This window comes from Onychostruthus taczanowskii, unplaced genomic scaffold (assembly GCF_017590055.1).
Source record: "Onychostruthus taczanowskii isolate IOZ18803 unplaced genomic scaffold, ASM1759005v1 scaffold9, whole genome shotgun sequence".
In the NCBI taxonomy this organism is placed as follows: domain Eukaryota; kingdom Metazoa; phylum Chordata; class Aves; order Passeriformes; family Passeridae; genus Onychostruthus; species Onychostruthus taczanowskii.
The window spans coordinates 9773706-9789092 of record NW_024506993.1 but is presented as its reverse complement, the minus strand read 5'-3'; the positions used below and the strand labels follow the sequence as shown (position 1 = coordinate 9789092).

The 15387-nt window shown below is 42.3% G+C and overlaps 1 long non-coding RNA gene across 2 annotated transcripts; it reads right to left on the bottom strand.

Annotated features, from left to right (window-relative positions):
• Positions 1–641: 641 nt before the first annotated feature.
• On the bottom strand, positions 642–8538 carry LOC121347415. 2 transcript variants are annotated; one of them, XR_005954229.1, is made up of 3 exons: positions 8210–8538; positions 2491–2542; positions 642–794 (listed from the first exon to the last, which is right to left on the bottom strand). It is a non-coding gene; the product is annotated as an uncharacterized LOC121347415 (long non-coding RNA). The 2 variants fall into 2 exon arrangements; XR_005954230.1 differs by lacking the exon at positions 8210–8538 and adding an exon at positions 6063–6193.
• Between the last annotated feature and the right edge of the window lie 6849 nt (positions 8539–15387).

Genomic DNA, 15387 nt, shown 5'->3' with positions numbered 1-15387 from the left:
TAGCAGACGTTTCAATTGCAAATTTGGAGGGCAATCTGTCTACCTTCTGATTCTTATTCTAGAACCAGTGCCATGAAGTACCCGTTTGCAGAAACATTTTAAGTTTTTAGCACATCTTCTTTCAAAACTTACCATTGGAGAAAACTTTCCAGGCTGGGAGTTCAGTTTGCAGCACAACAGAGGAGTGGAGTGAGAGCTGAGGGGGGAAAGCATGATGTGTGTAGGCAAGAAAAAACAAGTTGGAGGCTCTCCACCTGCCTGTTGTTAACTGACACAGTTGAGCAAAACCAAACCACAACCAGCATCTAGAGACTTGCATCCTGCTACAATACTTTTTTATGTCCTCCCTTGAATTTGGAGAGGCTGCACCTGACCTTTGTATGCACTGACTCTAGTTGTGCCAAGCAAGCAGTTCAGTAGCAAGCTAAGTGGAAATAATTATTTTAATTAGTGTAATTGGATTACACTGAAGTGTTTTTGGGGACTGCTGTTCTGCTTCAGATGTTGTTCAAACTGTCCTGTCTGTACATAATTTCTAAATCAACACATTACATAGGGGTTTAGGCAGAGAAAAGGGAATTGGCCAGAAAAAGGCCTGATTTACTTCAGATTTGATATTTAATAACACAAGGAACGTAGGGTGGATTGCAGTAGGTTTTTATTAGGACAGCAGATTTTTTTTGTAAGCTGTCATCATGTGCACCTTATTTTCTCAGGAAATCATAAGGTTATAGGTATTTTTTTAACCTTTGTTTCTTGCTTGTCGTCAGCAGCTGAAATCCCATCACCATCCACTGTGAACAGAAAACACAGGAAAAAAAGCTCTGTGTTCCACACGACCATACCATTAACAGGAGAAAGTCATCACTCAGCTACCCAAAGCACTGAAGGCCCTCAGTCAGTACAAATTAGAGAGAAATAGAGGAGATCAGATTGAGACATGCCCAAAAACATGGGTATTGTTGCCTATACAGTTGCATCTCAAAAGGTATTTGCAGCTGATTACATCTGCTTTGAACTAGTAGAGGAAATGATGAACAAATCATCAGCATTATTTTCCTCCACAGCAGCTTTTTTGATGCAGCCTTCCATAACCTTATGTACTTGACAGCATATTTTAGCACTAACACTTGGTATGGCTGTTTCTTCTCCTGAGAGAAACTGTGATTCTCACTAAGGAAACCCCTTGAAGGCAATAAATCATTTACTGGAGCACAGTCCGTTGCATTTCAACAGATCAGCATTTGGTGCTTGGAGTTGGTGGCTGAGATCAGACAACATCAACTGTCAGGAAATTCAAATTCCGAATTTCAGTGTTGGTTTCATTACTGGGCTTCTGCCTATGTGTTGTGCAGGCTAAGACTGAACTGTGCTTTCATGCAGACTGTGCTTTCATTCCTGCAGATCCTCTAAATGAGATTAAAAGGGATGATAGGGCCAATACCTCCTGCCATCAGTGAGATCATAGCAGGTTTCTTGAACACTACCTGAAAGACACATCATGATGGCCAGAGTAAATGTTTGGTGAAGATAAGTAACTGGATGATAAAACTAAATGCCTGTGGGTTATCCAAGGAAACTGAAAGGGAAAACAGGCTGGGAAAAATTGTAAAAATAGTTTATTCACATGAACATCCAGTATTATATTAAACATGCTAAGTTTTGGATATACTGGAGCTTCTCTTTTTATTACATCCTTAACAGTCAAGTGAACATGGTTTTAGAAGAGTGGAATGTTTTAAGCAAACATTGCTGACCTAGATTTTCAAAATGGGTGAGCTTGAGGACACTGTCTTCATTTTATGCCTCGTTAACTTTGCCTGTTCTTCAGTTTCCATGGAAACTACCTCTTTGGTGACAGATAGAAACTTTTGATGGGTCAAGTAAGAAAAAGGTAACAAGAGGTATTAGGGCAGGGAATATGTTACAGAGCCCTAGTGGAAAGGCAGTGAATGAACTTTGAACATAAACAAAGGGATGATAGTAGAAGACCATAAATGTCAGTGCATTGACAGTGAGGATGATTCAAAGTTACTATGGGACGTGAAAGCACAAACTTAACAGAGCATGACCTTGTTCTGATAGTTAATGAAGTTAATCTGGGCTCAGAATAGAATAACAGAGATCAGTCTGACTTTGTCATTATGGATGAATAAGCACAGCTCCAACCCAAAATTTCAAACGTGATGGTGCTGAGAGAACCTCCAAAGAGCCCCAAGCCTGATGCAGCTTTGTGCTTAAGGCACCTGTAGTAAGGACACCTGTGGTAAAAACACAATTCTGCCCTACAGATGTATTGCACCCAACCCATTTGGAGGCTACTGTACATCCTGCACTGTCCCTGTCACTCTGGCAAGGTATCAGTAATGCAACTACATGAGTGTATTATACACTGAACTATTTTTCTTGGTGGGTTTTTAAGTTAATTATAGGTTGGTGTTTTCTAAGGACATCAGAAAATGCAGTCAGCAGCTTAGCTACTGGACTTACCTCTACAATGTGCTTTGTGACCTGAAGTCAGTTATTAGCAATATCTACAGCCCTGTAAGGAAGAGACACAATAAAAATAAATCTTCATCCTGGGTATGAGGGGAGAATCAACAGTCAAAAGATCCATTGTCAAGTTGAATATGTCTTTACCTTGAATAAGATGTACTCTCTTACAGTAAGCCCACCCCATCCTTACCATTCCAGACTAAAATGTTTCCCTTCTGCTTTGAGAAAACTTTAAAATTTGCATGCATTACTTCTAGTTTTACATCTGACAAATGTGATCTCATAGTTTGTAAGTCAAAAGTGATAAAAAGTGTTTAGATTCTTGTCACAACATAAGTTTTCAGCAGAACCAGACTGAAAAATATGCAGACAGTTGGACATTAGAAAATGGAGAGCTGTAGGTGTGATTCTGGCTCTAGTTTTGTGGGATTCTGGATGATTAATCTGATACTTTTCTCAAGCCTGTGTTTTCCAATCTCTAAAGTAATATGATGATATCTATATTTTTATAAGTATCTCTTCTAAGGTCTAGGAGTTGGAAGGTCTGCATATGTACTGAGGGGAGGGATATAAGCCTATTACTGTCCAAACTTTTATAAGTATCTCTTCTAAGGTCTAGGAGTTGGAAGGTCTGCATATATACTGAGGGGATATAAGCCTATTACTGTCCAAAAAATAGTATTAACTGCACATGCTTTTTATTGCCTGAGTACAAAATTTCTTATAAACAGAGCTGAATTGGGCTCCTGAGAGGGGGACAGGGTGATGGAGCTTGTCTTTCTCTGCCTTTTTGCTGGCAGGTTTAAGGATTACTGGTGGTCACATAGTTGGTACATGAGATACAGAATGGAGGTGAGGCTGGAACAGCAGCCTGTCTTTAACACAAGTATCTATTCCATGAGACACAGTTGGTATGAAGACTCAGTGCTCATCAAGTTGAATTAAAAATCTGGAGTGTAAATTTGGCAAGCTTCAGAACAGTGTCCTAGAGTTTAAAATAACACTAGCCCCCTGCCCTGGCATTGAACTCTGTTGGGAGCCAGCAGAAGATGAGATGAATTGTGATGAGGTTTTAGATGGGATGCTGGTGAGGCTCTGATGGAACCCTTGGCTAGAATTATGGACTATCAACAGCTCCAGAGAACTCTTCCAAAACAAAGACCCCAAAGCTGGAGACTAGTGTGCAGCAAGTCAGCTTTGTTCCTTGGGCTTTGTGAGATGGTGTTCATTGCTGGGAGTATCCTTGTGAACTCAGCACCTGCCTTTTCACAGGACTTGGTCGTGGGTGACAAGGAGAACTGAGCTAGCTGAGGAATCCTGCCTGGCTTGCCTGGCTTGTGTGTGCATTTGTGTGTATATATAGAGATAAAGAGTAAGCACAGACAGCAGAGACAGTTTGTGTCATCACAAACAGTGGCACTGCTCTCTCCACTTTCTGTGTTGAGGCCTTGCTGTCATATCCAGTGTAATGGCGAGCCCATCCCTCAGCTTAGTTTGCGCTGCCTGTGTGGGCTCTAAGCCCTGCCCATCCCTAAGCCTGACTGCACCAGAGGTGACTGAGGCAGAGATCCAGGCTCCTTCCCTCCTCTCCTTTCCCAGGTGCAGGAGTTTGGAGCTGGCTGCCATTCCTGCCCACAGGAGCCAGGCGAGGCTGGGGGAAGGTGGCAGGAGCCAGGCTGGAGCAGTCGTCTTGCAGGCCTTGGGGCTTGCATTGGTACGTGGAGTTACAACGCTGCCTGAGACTGCATGAAAACACACAATAAGGCAGCTGAGTCCCCTGAGGTGTGGAGTGAGGTGTGAAGAGGATAAGTGGGGTGAACTTTCTTTAGGGAGAGATTTCTTGATGCCATTTGACTGGCCTAACACTTAACACCACAAGGGTTTAAGGGTTTTCCCCTTGCCTATTCTGTATCTACTGTGGATGGGTCATTTCAGGGGACTCTTGTTTATCTTTGAACTTTCAAAAGATCATGAAAGCACTGAGCAGAACAGACATGAAATAAAATAACATGCATTTGTTTAACATGCTGAAGTATGTAGAACTGCAGAGGTACCTGGACAGCAAGGCCTCTTTCAGTTCTTATTTTCATAATTATGTGGGCATGGTATTTTGTAAAAGCTCAATTGCCATATGCAGCCTTGAGCATCAAATTCTGCTCTCAATCCCATCAGTTTAATTAAGATATAGTTATATGCTGATATGTTAAAAATGTTGCTGAAGCTGCTCAAGTTCTGCAGCAATGTGCTGGATGTAAACAAAGAGCTGGACACACAAGGCACGACAAAGGGGATTGCTGGGTCAGGAGTGCTGCAAATGGCTCAGTTGTAACACTGATCTCTCAGTGCCTGTGCTGCCACATGTTTTTCCAATGTTTTGAATCAGCCTTTTCAAAGAAATCACAGAACTTTCCTCTTGCATGAGCACAGTCTTGGTTTGACCACAGGCCCATTGGCCCCCTCTGGCTACTGGTCCTTCAGCATCCTGCCCATTGTGGCATAAGACAGATATTTCCAAGGAATATTCCCTCTTCACAGGGGTGGGGAAATGCTGTTGCTCTGGTTTCTTGGTAACGGGGCTTTTATGTACCCAAGGATTGTGAAACAGAGGCTGGAACATGCCTTTTTCTCAGACCTCCTCTGGTTTCAGTTGTCACATCTACAAGCAGAAGAGATCATGCAACACATGTCCTCTCAAATCCTGTCAGCTGGGGAATAGTGGGATCTTTCAAGAGCAGGAATTGGTTAGTCCCAACTTTGCCACTTCACCAGCAATGCAAATGTCTGTTACCCAAAGGCTATTTAAGAAGAAAGCTGTCATGATAATGACTGAATATCCAAAACAACATCTTATGACCAAATACTATGAAATCATCAGATTAAACACAGAAAAAATAGCACAAGTTGCCAGGGCAGAGTCCTCCTCTGCTTTCATGTGACTATCTTATCTACCCTGACCTGCCAAGTTGCTTGAAAGGATGTTAGTGTCTGAGCTGGGGACATTAGTATTATAGCACTTCTCTGTATTTGCTAGCATGAGAACAGTAAGGAAAGCATGTACCAGAAGGAGATTGATGCTGGTAATGTAACTCACTGTTATGGCTCCTCTGAGACAGAATGCACTGGAATGATCTTGTCTAAATTTTGAGAAGATTAAATCCAGGAAAGACTTAGGATCTAGATAGGGGTTTTTATTCTTGCAGAAGAAGAGAGAAGAAGAGAAGCAAATACCTCCTCTTTGTAGGAGCTGCCTGACTTCATCACATCTGACAAGGAAAGACAGTACCTGCTGACCTTCTTTGTAAGACACCTAAAGCAGAGATTATCCTTAATTATCCTCAATATTCGTCCTATAAATTGTCCTGTGGCAGTCGGAGCCAGGCCCTGGCTTTGGGAGCAGAGTGCCCTGGAGGCACACTTCCCTGGGGTGGCCCTGGGAGGCACTGTGTGCCTGTGCCAGCTGACTGAGAGGCACCTCGGGGTTAAATTCCTTCCTCTGCTTCCCCCTTCTTTCCAGAGATTAGTAAGCAAATTGCTGAGCTTTACCACAAATAACCTGACACCGTCACCTGAGGTCTCGCTCCAGGTGCTGCTGCTCCGGTCAAGAACAGGGCAGGAGCCAAGTCTGCCCTTTGCTCTGTGTGCCAACAGGGAAGAGGGATGGGCTCTGTGCCCTTGCCCAGAACCCAGGAGGTCCAGGCAGCATGGGTGGGGAGGGAGGCAGTACTAGATTTCTCCAATAATTCCTTGCCTGGGTGGAGAGTCCAAATTGCAACTGAGTTATCGCAGCCACCCCAGACAACACCCTCCTTCCTGAAGCTCTCAAAAAGTGTGATTAATTACAAGATAAGGATAGGGAATGAGTTGCAAGTGAGCAATAGCTTTGTGCAGGGGTTAACTGTGTGCCTGAGACCTTTGCATGGCTCAGTGTTGCTCGTGCTCTCCAGCTGCCACATGAACTCCAAGACCCCGCTAATTTCGGGGTAAAACAGGGCCTCTTGAGATCTGTAAACCTTTGGACGTGGTGTTATAATTCCCTGGAAGTGCACTGTAACTTGCTTTGCTTTTTGAGGTTGTGGTGGGTTTACAGTGGAATTGTCTTCATCTGCCACCACCAACAACCACACTTGGTGCCCAACAAGGATGGAAGGTGGAGGACAGGCAACATGAAGCAAATGTGTGACCACACTCTAATGAGTTGTAATCATCAGGGTGATACCATAATATTGATATTGATAATTAAGATTATGAAAATAGGCAGATTTGTTATCTGAAAGACTATTTCAATCACTAGAGAGTTTGGCTTCACACATTTAATTTCTTTTGAGTTAGTGTTTTTCCTTATTGTAAAGCTGTCCTTACAAAACATCTGTCTTCTCATACTTCTGTGGATATTATGCAAATGTCCTCTCCTAAGCTATCATGAAAGCATTCTCCCTTTTGTGTCTGGAAATCAACCCTGTCCTGATGGAGCAGAAAGTCCCATTCTGCAGAGCCAAAGAACAACAGTTTTATTATAAGTTTATGTAACTTGAAATACAAAAGGGCCCTAAAATTTGCAGTGTGGAAAACTTCACAACATTATAAACCACTCAGGCTTCAGCACAGAGACCAATTTATCCATGTCGTATGACTCCATAGAGCCAGGAAACAATGCACATCTCTTCAGCCTTTCATGAACTTCTTGGTCAATGTGATGAGTTTCTTAAGAAATAAAACATCCTATCATCAACCAGGAAGAGGTATTTTAGACCAGATGTAAGACACAAACTTAATCAGAATTTACTGACTTCTCTCTGCAAGTGCAGTTGTCTGGTAGGGAAGGGGTTTCCTTACAAAGCAATTCCACCTTAGTTTAACTGAAGTCTGTATAGTCTTAAAACATTCAAGTTGTCCTCTTCAGGCCTAGAAATCAAATTCCAGCTGACAGCCTGCAGCTGAAGTATAAGCTTTCAAGGGCAGAGGGAATTCCTTTATCTCTATGAAGTAATCATCATGTGCCCTGAAGCATGAGGTAATCTTACCAGGCTACTCAATTTTTATTAAGGTCCAGTGAATTAATTATACCAAATTCTGCTGTTTTCTTTCTGAGGAATTTATTGAACAATTTTCCCAGCTTGTTAAAATCTACCTAGCTCAATGGATAATGGTAATTGTAATCAACTTATCTCAGTTTTACCTATCAAATTTATTTTGCAGATTGTCTCAACATGCAAGGTGTCATAAAGTCCACTTTTGCAAGGCCAGCTAGAAATTGCCTCAGGTTCTCATTATTGGGAAGAAAATAGAAAGTATAGGAACTCTTGAAAAAAATGAGAGATGCATTTTATGCTTTCAGGTGCTCTGGGACAAACAGATGACTTTGACATCAGGGTCTCACCCGTTCAAGTAACCACAATGTATAACTTAAGTGGCAATATTATTTACAGTGAATAAATACCAGCCTCTAAGTATTTGGTGGATAAAAGCAGAGGCCTAAGAAAGGTGAATTCTTCTCATAGTGAAAGAGCAAGGGATCCCAGGCCTCTGATATATTCATCCAAGTCACCAATTCAATCACTCGTCATGCACCACTTTGTTATCACTGCTTCCCACAAAATAATTCTTCTTCTTCTTCCACACCACCCTGCTGAGCAATGCTTGGAAAGCAGCTGTGCCAGCACTGTGGGCTCAAAAGGAGATGCCCCACAGGGTGACCGCTGCCTTGAGAACTCACCTCCTCTGTGGCCTCTTGATCCTCTGCCTCTGTGGATGCCAGAGGACAGGTTGCATCCCTCAGAAGTGCAGATCTACCCGTCCTTGTCCTTCTCCTTCAAACTAAACCAACACAAAGGAGATTGTGAGGGTCCTTGTGAGGCATTACTTGGAACAGGGAGCCTGAGCTGTCCTCTGTGTGAGCTAACCCCAGGACAGGCCCTTCGGATCATCTCGATGTGCGTGCGCTGGCAAAGCATCGTGGATGCTTAGGCAACTGTTATCAGATCTCTGTTTATAAATACAAGATTTTGAATTTGGCTTGAGTGCTTAAGCTTACTAGCAGGCAGGCTTCCCCCCCAACAAAAGCACAATAACAACCAGAACGAACAATCACTGTTTCACCTCTCCCACATTAGCTATTAATAATGTTAATTTACTTCCTTTGAGAGATACCATATGGTCCCCTTCCTGATCCCTCTAGAGGCATAAGAAAAAACTAAGGAAATTAGAGAGACTCCATAACACTGATGGCCACATCCAATGTCTTATCAGACTTCCTGTTGTTGGGAGTATTGTTTTCCTTTAAAGATTAATATTTACAATGGTTACTTAGTTATCTTAGTTCATTTGGTGACCATTAAAGATTCCAGCCCTGAATGCGATGAATGAACCTCTTTTTATTTGTCCTTGATGACTTATTTGTCTTGTGCCTCGTCTGGCTGAAAATCAAGGAAAATAATTATTGGGTTGGGCTTTTACTGCAATTTCATATGAGGGTTCAAAGTGCATGTTTCTGTTTGTTTTAGAGTGGGAGCCCTTACCTGCTGTTTCTGCTGATGTATGCATATTTAAGAATATATGTTTTCTGATTAGAAGCAAAGTTAAAATAGGTATTTTCACCTATTTTTCTTAAGTTGCATGACGGATTTGAGTACTCCTTGGGGAAAAAAGAGGATGTTTGAGATTTCATCCACAATTGGATGTACAGCAGCCATAAAGGGTCACCAAGGGGGTCTTTGATGGGACAGAAAAGGCAGCGTGTGGCTGTGCACAGGCTAAAGGAACAATAACCCAGTTCAGAGTCTGTCCTTCATTTTCCCGTGTGTATCAGCTGAAGTTCAAGGGATTTCTCAGCAAGGGCTAAAGAAACAGTCATTTTTCTCCTGTGTTTTTGAATAAAGATTGAAAGGCAAGTCAGGAAGCAGTTGCTCAGTGTGACACAGATGGGGATCTCAATCCAGCTGCCTGCTTCCAGAGCTACAGAGGCATTTCTAGGCATGAGGGATTTTGAAGCTACCTTGAGTTGTCTTTGTTCCTGCTAAAGAGGAGTACAAAAATGCCCTTGTACTCACAGGGGTACTAGACCCAGCCCAGTTCTCTGGAGAACACCATCAAAGGAAAACTTGGTCCATACTGTGAATTTCTGGGTTCTAACTTTGTGCCATGTGCAGCATTACTGCAGGAATGAACATGGGTGCACGAGCATGCCCTGGTTTTCCCCTCAGCTTGGACTACAGGCACACCTTGCCTTCCCTCATTCCACCTTATCCTCAGCTGCCTTTAAAATGGATTCATTTCCATCTTTGTGAGCAGAACCCCTGCAAGTGCACTTCTGGTGGTAATCCCCGTGCTGGCCACCTCTCCACACATCCTTCCTACCCCAGCCCATCAGTGTTTTCTTGAGTAAAGCCCTCGGGACCACAAAGGCCAGGATTCAGCCAGGTCTGTTTATGATGTGATAATCATTTTGCAACATGAACCTCACAAGCGAGGTGGTTCTCAGGCACAGTTGGTTCCTAGAGAAAGGATAATTTATAATAATGACACTTCCAAGGTCTCTCTTTTTCTCCCCCTTCCCCCTCCCAGTCCTTGCTCTCAACCCAGCTGGTGAATACAGGACAGACCATCCCAGCATTTGCAGGGGGAGGCTACTTTTCAGGTTTCCTTGCAGAATTCTGTCTCATCCTGAAACAGCATTTTTGATGCACTTTTATATTGGACTCATTTGCAAAATGACAGATGTTTCTGACACGATAAGGAACGTGGTGCAGCAGCCAGCGGCGCTGCAGAGCTGCTCATGCTCCTCACCTGAATCACAAATGAGATAATGCTTTCTTATCTGTTAAAAAACACAGCAACTGCACATATAAATAACACGTCACCAAGTGCCAGCTGTTTGTGCCAATGACATTTTTCTTAAAAGAACAGCTCCCCCCATCATCTGCTTTCACTCTTGCAGAAAATCTGGAGATCTTTTGCAAGTGCAGCAGAAAATATGTTTTTTTCTTTTTTAAGCTGCAGTTACTTTAAAATAATTCTATATGAGCAAAAACCAGCGTTTATGACTCAGCTTTGGGTACTTTTTTATTTTGGTGGGATTTTTAGGGGGTTTTTTGTGTTTGTTTTTGGTGTGTGTTTTGGGGTTTTTTTTGTTTTGTTTTGTTTTGGGGGTTTTTTTTGTTGTTGTTTTTGGTAGCGTTTATGACTCAGCTTTGGGTACTTTTTTATTTTGGTGGGATTTTTAGGGGGTTTTTTGTGTTTGTTTTTGGTGTGTGTTTTGGGTTTTTTGTTTTTATTTTTTTTGTTTTGTTTTGGGGGTTTTTTTGTTGTTGTTTTTGGTCCTTCCTTGTCCTTTTTCTGCATCTCTCTCTGAACAGAAGAAAGTAAGTATCACTGCTGCTTTCTGTCTCTTGGACAATCATTCTTGCAGACCTTGCTGGCTTTCCATGATTTCAGGGCTTCTGTTCTGAATGATATTGAAGAAAGTTACTTAGTATTCAATTTTTTTTTTCTGATTTTGAAAATGTGAAAGAAAACAGTAAATCACTTTTCTTAATGTTTGTAAAAGGTTTTTTGTTACTTTGAAATTAGTTTGAAGGCAAAACCACCTCTAGAATCCCAGACACAGAAGAAAGCAGGCCTGCTCACTCAGTAACCTTTACTATTAATTCTTCCAGACAATGGAACTTAAAAATCCTACCAGGTAAAGTTGTTCTGGTAATTGATCTGTTCGATGTTTTATTAGGATAAAACTGAGAAACATTTTTCAGCATTTTGCCAGTTCAGGCAGGGATGTATTTCTGTTACAAATGACCTTCTGGGAGAACTTGACTGCAGGGACATGATTCATTGGCAGCCTGCTGGTGACAGCCTTGTTTCTATTGTTCTAAAACTCTGGTTTCACATTTCTCCTGTTAGATAAGCTGCAAACATTAACTACACAGTGAGCTACAAATAAAGTGTGATGTAAGAATTAAGCCCATTATCTGATTGGCAGTGCAGGGCCACTCTTCCAGGTTAAGGGTTTGAGCAGACGTTTTGTTTTTTGTTTTTGTTTTTTCTTAAAGCAAAACTTTGGCTTCTTACATTAAGGGTTTGAGCAGAGGTTTTGTGGGTTTGTGTTTTTTTTTTTTTTAAAGCAAAATTTTGGCTTCTTTCATTACTGAAAGCATTGTCCTCCCAAAAGATAAAATATTCCTTTGGAAGCTGCAGTGTGTATATATAGTGTGAGCTATAAATAATCTGGAGCTAGTTCTGCACGGTACCAGCATGCAGAGATATTAAGGACAGATTCTGATTTTTGTGGCTACACTGGGGCCACTGAGAAAAACCAGTCTGAAATGGCAGCTTTTAAATTTTATTCAGTATGTTTAGATTCACACCAAGATAAGAATCTTGCTGGGGCTTTATATGTGTTTTAAGGAAAAAAAGGAGTTTGGTGGCTTCAGTTTAATCTTCATTGGAGTTGGAGATTACATATCCATTTCTGGTATTCTTATTTAGGACTAATACAAAGGCAAATGAATTCACTCTTAAATGAGGAATGTCTTGATTATTATGCTAGCTGAAAAATAGGTCTATATACTCCCACAGCTCAGCTGCTGTGAGTGGATGTGCATAAGGACTGAGAAATGGTTGCTATTCAGCTCCTTCAGATGTTAGGATGGCTTTCAGCAATTGAATGATTTATGATAATGTTGATATTCATGCAGGCTATTCGACTGCCAGGATAAAGACCACAATGCCTGATCGGTTTCTTTTTCTTCAGGCATATGGTGGTTACAGGCTGACATTGGAAAATTCTCTGGCTGAAGCAGTATCTTCCCTGCTGCAATGGGGTGGAGGCTGTGGGCAAGGGAACAAGAAGAAAAGTACCTGTTTATAATGGATTATCGACCATGTGTTATCTCTTCTGCTGTAAAATCTTAACAGGACAAAGCATAATAATGTTGTTAAGGGCATATGAGACAGGGTCAATGCCAGGGTATTAACCTTACTTAGCAAATTTGTGATAAATATAATAGATTTCATGTTTCTACAAGGACTTTTACAGCAGCTTCTGATTATGCATTAAAACTCACTGCCCTGTGTTGCGTCCTTTCTTAGATTTGGACAGCAAGGAGAGGGGCTGCTTGTGCTGTCTGTGCCTTTTAACATCTGTGCAGTTTTGAGGCATCATTCTGGGTTCCTAAATCTTTTTTTCAGTTTGTCAGGTACACTGAAAGAATGAGTTATGCCACCCACACAGAGATGCCTGGTGGAGGAGGCTGCCAGGCCTCGGGGGTGCATGATGGGCCCCCATGGAGCACTTTGGGGTTCAGTGCTGTGGCAATCTGCTGTGCAATGGATTGCAGGATGCAGTGGAGGAGCTTTCATTCATACTAGTGCATTCCTGGTGACTTGTGGAGTGTGTGTTGAGGTCTGTGGAGGTCTTATGCATCATAACTGAAGTTGTGTAGTTTCCTTCCAAGGATGACCCACAAGACTTAACACATCAGACTTCACCAGCCAATTTATTTAACAAACTTCTCAATCACTTCTGGAGCAGGACTTCACTCCTGCTTGCATTTATCCTCCTATATGCTGTCCTGGCCACTCTCAGAGGCTGTAGAAAGGGGGCAGGAGAGACAAGAACAACCTCTTTCATGTATTCCTTTCACCTCATGACTCACTGCACAGGGACCCTGGAAATGGGCCATGCTGAAGTGCACTGCAGGCAGGGCCCACTGCACACCCTGGGAAACATCTCAGAGCTGCCTTCAAGTACTCTGGTGCATGCCAGAAAGAACAAAGCACCTGCAAGGACCTCAGAATCACTCCATCCCTCTAAAACTGCTGTGCCACCTCTGTCCTTGCTATGTGCAGTTGGGACAGCTGGGAGCAGGGAACTGTCTTTCTACAGATACGCCAATGTTCCCAGGCCAGTAAATATGAAAATCAGTAAAGCCCAAGGACTAAAAGCACACCAGTGCAGCTCGCTCAGATCCCACTGCTGTGAGCTCCTTTCACACCCAAGGAAAGTCCCCACTGCTCTTCCCAAGTGGTGACTGAGCCCACGCAATAACCTCTGCCACCCTCTTGAGTTCAGCTCTGGCTGTGCCTGTCCCTGTCTGCAGAGATGCATTTCTTGATACAACAGGAGCTGGTCAGATATAATCCCAGCCTTCCTTTTCAATTCTGCACCCTCATGTGGTAAATGTCTTTACTTGTGTCATTCCACTTACCTTTTACATTGATTGTTCTTCTTGCTAGCAATAGCCATAGAGCTCAAACTTACAGGTGAGCACCTTTTACTCCTTACTCTTAGCTCTGGTGCTGACTGTGGAAATATCTCCCCCTGTCTTCAGCTGGTTTCAGGTAGAGAAGGGAGTTTCTGACAGGCATAGCTCTGTTATTTATCTAGGCTGGTCTGAGTATTTTCCCAAAGAATTTGTGAAATACTCTCTGAATGATCAAAGGCACAAGCATGTGACTCCAGGTCACTGGAGAGCAAGCTATTTAAAAAGCACTAAAAAAAGCAAATCTGAAAGACTATCTGGCACTAGAAAGCACTTAATTTAGAGAAGTGTCCATGTCATGAGTGAATGTCCTGTCATAAGGGAATATTGCAGCATTCCTCAGGGCTAGCGCAGGTCCCACTTTTGTGTATGACACATGAACAGTGCCACACTGAATGTAAATGTGTTCACATACAGTTCAAATACCCTTGGCCTGCAGTCTTTTTTCTTTTCTTCCTCCCATCTGTTTGACCCCTGCATCACTGGGCTGTCTGGTTGATTCATACTGTCTTGTGCACTATCAGTTTCAGCTCAATCTTGTTTTGGCATCTGTGTCTTTCAGCATCTTCGAAGAAAGCCATTGTAATTCCATGAGCCTCCACGTTTGTAGAATCATTGTCATTTCTCAGATGCAGATAAAATGTTTCTATCTTTGGGACTGAAGATTTGGTGTCTCAGATGAAATTCTTGTATCATCATATAATAGAGTTAAGCTTCTTACTTTGAGAATTGTTGGAGTAAGGCTTACTGCTCTCATGGCAATACATTCTTGCAGTTATTTTCGATGTCTCTGTTTCCTGCTGGACTGGTTTAGAGAATAATAATCTAATGAAGGGCAAGAAGAAACAAACTGTGGTGAATTACTCCCTCTGCACTTTTTTAATTCTGAAGAGTTCACCTCCTTTCAAGGACTATGTGGATTTTTCAGTTTCACAAATAAGACGTTGTCTAGATCCTTTCCTTTGACAGGTACAGGATCACACAGGAAGCCTTGTGAACTTTCTGACACTCGTTCTCACTCAGAATTACAGATTTTTAGTGAATTCCCTTCCTGCTCCGTAGGATTATTTCACCAACTGTTTTTTCCCCTCTACAGTTTATATAGTTAATGGGCACACATTCAGAACTGATAAATGAGTAAAATGAGCAAACATTATTATCTTTGCTGCAATAAATTGAACAGAGTGGGTCCCTGAGCATCATTTAGTGTACAGTCCTTGGCACTGGGAGCCTTACCAAGATGTGCCAGCTCAGGTCTCCTCACTCAGCTCCCTGGGAAGGCTGTCAGAGTGGCCAGCAGAGTTCACCTTAGAGTTTCTCTTCATGCCTTGCTCTGCAGCTGTTATGTGATTTGCAAGCAAAGTTTCTTTTTCTTCAAAAGCACTTTCATCTTTGGAAACCCTTCCCAAGAAATCCCCCCACTTCCCTAAATTATTCATGTTTAGGATAGGCCTTCTGTGCCCTGAGGTCTAAAATACATATATTGATGATACCTGCTGCAGTATTGTCTGTGTTGGCAATGGTAGGAGAGACCTGTGGACCTTTAGTGACAGGAAACACTGTGGTTATATGTGTCTTTCAAAGCCAGCATGGAGATGCAGCTGAACACCACTCCTTCGCCCTTTGACATCCACGTTTT